This window comes from Helianthus annuus, chromosome 3, assembly GCF_002127325.2.
Source record: "Helianthus annuus cultivar XRQ/B chromosome 3, HanXRQr2.0-SUNRISE, whole genome shotgun sequence".
Classification (NCBI taxonomy): domain Eukaryota; kingdom Viridiplantae; phylum Streptophyta; class Magnoliopsida; order Asterales; family Asteraceae; genus Helianthus; species Helianthus annuus.
In genome coordinates, this window is record NC_035435.2 from 30,379,851 (window position 1) to 30,383,719 (window position 3,869).

Sequence of the window (3,869 nt, forward strand, 5' to 3'; positions counted from 1 at the left end):
ATTTTGTTGTTTATTGTGATGCATCGAAATTGGGTCTTGGCTGTGTTATGATGCAAAGGAACAAAGTCATAGCCTACGCATCAAGACAGTTGAAGGTGCATGAGAAAAACTACACCACTCATGATCTTGAGTTGGGTGCAGTTATTTTCGCTCTTAAAATCTGGGACATTATTTGTACGGTACAAAATGCGTGGTTTTCACTGACCACAAAAGTCTTCAGCATATCTTCAATCAGAAAGAACTCAACATGAGGCAAAGACGTTGGGTTGAACTCCTAAACGACTACGATTGCGAAATTCGCTACCATCCTGGTAAAGCGAATGTTGTGGCTGACGCATTGAGTCGTAAGGAACGTACTAAGCTTCATTGTGTTCATGTTCAATCTGATATTCAAGCTCGATCCGATATTCAAGCACGCATTTCTCAGGCTCAACATGCTTGTGTTTCACAAGACTTGATGGGTAAGGAATTACCCTATCACATTAAGCCTGATCTTGTACTGAAGGAAGATGGATCGTATTACTTCATGGACCGTTTGTGGGTCCCAAGCCAAGATGATCTTCGCACTTTGCTTATGGATGAAGCCCATAAGTCTCGTTACTCTATTCATCCTGGCTCAGACAAAATGTATAAGGATCTTCGTACTCAGTATTGGTGGCCTGGTATGAAGAAGGATATTGCCTTGTACGTTTCAAAGTGCCTTACTTGTCTTAAGGTTAAGGCTGAACACCAACATCCTTCTGGTCTTTTGGAGCAACCAGAGATTCCAGTTTGGAAATGGGAAAACATCGCTATGGATCTCATTACCAAACTTCCGCACACTAAGAAAGGTCATGATGCCATCTGGGTAGTTGTTGATCGTCTTATTAAGTCAGTGCATTTCTTGCCAATCCATGAGGATTTTTCTGCTGAAAGGCTGGCTAAAATTTATGTGGATGAAATTGTGTCTAGACATGGTGTTCCTTTGAACATTATTTCTGACAGAGATGCTCGCTTCTCTTCTCGTTTTTGGAGAACCATGCAATCTGCTATGGGGACCCAACTTAATCTGAGCTCGGCTTATCATCCACAAATAGATGGCCAAACTGAAAGAACAATCCAGACTTTGGAGGATATGCTTAGAGCTTGTGTGATCGATTTTGGTGGTAGTTGGGATTCACATCTCCCATTGATTGAATTCTCCTACAACAACAGTTATCACTCCTGCATCAACATGGCTCCTTTCGAGGCTCTCTATGGTCGAAAGTGTCATTCACCAGTCTGCTGGAATGAGATAGGTGAGGCTCAGCTTACTGGACCTGACCTCATTCTAGAAAAAACTGATAAAGTTAAGAAAGTTCGTGATAACCTACAGACAGCTTGAAGCCGTCAAAAGAGTTACGCGGATCAAAGATGCAAGCCATTGGAATTTCAAGTCGGTGATCATGTATTACTTAAGGTCTCACCTTGGAAAGGTGTGATCAGATTTGGAAAGAAAGGAAAAGTTGGACCTAGATATGTTGGACCATTCAAGATCGTCGAAAGAATCGGCAAGGTAGCCTACAGACTTGATTTACCTCCTGAACTTGGAAATGTTCATCCAACCTTCCATGTATCCAATCTCAAAAAGTGTCTAGCTGATGAGAACCTCCACATACCGCTTGACGAGATTCGTGTTGATAAAACACTCCATTTTGTTGAGAAACCTGTGGAAATTTTGGATCGTGAAGTCAAATGGCTTAAACGCAAACGCATTCCTTTGGTTAAAGTTTACTGGGAATCTAAACGTGGACCTGAGTTTATTTGGGAACGTGAAGATCAAATGAAGGCGAAGTATCCGCATCTTTTCCCACGAGTTTCCTCTAAACAAATTTCGGGACGAAATTTCCACAAGTAGGGGAGACTGTGACATTTGTGCTTTTAATCATTGTAAACAATTCAGTTATCAATGAAATAAAGTTATTTGATCCCAATGTTTGTTTGTTTATGTTTGATGTTTTTCATATTTTGGTTTTTTTTATTGTATTTCAAACTCTGTATCGCTTTCTAGAGGATTATACGCAAACTGGTGCTTAAACGTAATCAGTTAAACGCGACAAATACTCCGGAACATCAATTTATGCTTAACATACCTTAAATAACCTTTACGTAACTTAGAAATAAGTTTTGAAGGCTTTGGTATGGCAAAATCAAGTTTATTCGCTCATAGGGACTAAAATTGACAAACTGCGAAAGTATGTCGATTTGAACTGTAACGAACATTCTGGAACATGGCCATAAGTTAAACACACCTTAAATATCCTTTACATAGCTTAGAAATAGGCTTTGAGGGGTTCGTGTGCTAAAATAAACTTTATGCTCATTCAGGGACTAAAAGCGTCAAAAAGTGAATAAGTTTGCATTTTCGCGCATAACTTACGTTCTAAATACATCCGGACATCCAAAAATTTATGTAAGCATTAAAATATTTTATTTTAGTGTTTGGCATGAGAGAAATCCATTCGTCGCGCAATTTGGGTCGTTTTTCGCGCTTATGCGCATTCCGTCGTAATTAAGCAAACATCGCGATCGTACGACCAAACGAACCTACATCCGGCATATTTTTGAGCATGTTTCATGTCCACAATGTTTAAGCATCATTTTAGGGCCTTATTGTTGGCTTAACGGGCCTTAAACATGTCGGAAATGGCTTTAAACACCAACAGGGACTGAAACTGTCATTTTTTCAAAGTTATTTGCTGATCAGAACTCCAGGCGGGGCGCGTAAGGTTTGGTTATACCTTACGCGGGGCGCGAGGGCCTCCCAGATATGCAGAATTGTTGCAAACAGCTGTTTACAGCTGTTTAAACCACTTGCAAATAGTTTTTGGAAAACAATGGACTAAATCTAGGGGCTCTAATGGTTTTGTAAAACAATGGGCCCATGTGTACGGCCTAGATCGAAGCACGTTTCTCGACGAACGATCCTAACGGTTGTGCCATGCCTATATAAACCCAATCCATTTCATTCATTCCTCACATTTGATCTGATTCAAGCTCTCTAAGTGGAAGTATATGCTTCCTACCTGAGAGAGAATCGGGTCAAATCTTGCGGGGACCTTCTTTAAGTATTCTTTCGCGTTTTTCGTTCATTTTAGCGTTAAAGTCAAACTGCGTTTGACTTTCTGCATTGACCAGTTTATGGCCAACGAGAAGTTCGTTTGAACTTCATAACGTGAGCGTAATCATGATGGTTATAGTCCCTAGTGACTATACCTACTGATTACCACGTTATCTAGACTCAGTGACGAGTCGTAGTTTCGGCCAAAATGCGTATTCTTGCATATTTTGTAACCAAACTACTTGTGGGTATTAAGACCCTTTGTCTTGATATCAAACCTGTTTTTAAACCTCGTTAAAACATGTTTCAACATGTTTAACTCGTCACTTTTAGAATTATGCTTGTCTAGGGTCGTAAAGGTAAGCGATCTAAACAATCGCTTATACTTTCGAACCCGACCCATTTGGTCGATCATTAGGATCCGACCAAACACTTTAGGTGACCATAGTTGTATAGGGAATAACCTTCCGAGGTTATACCTTATGGTCATGTCGTTTAAGTAGTTGTATGATAAGTAGTTCCTATGCCTTAGGAAAATTACCAAAATACCCTTTTCGCGCCAAAATTCATTTTTAAGCCTATATAACGTAATTTTTGACATCTAAACTGATTTAACAACAATATTAAACATGTTAAGGCATATCTTGCTTGTCATAGGGCTAGTTAGGCGTTCCGAACGCGTTTTATGCGAACGACGCGTTAAAGTGGCATAAGCTACCTAAACGGGTCGTAACGGGTCAAAAGCACTTAGGATAGGTTTCGTTTTAGTATGCAGGCTTGTTAAACCATG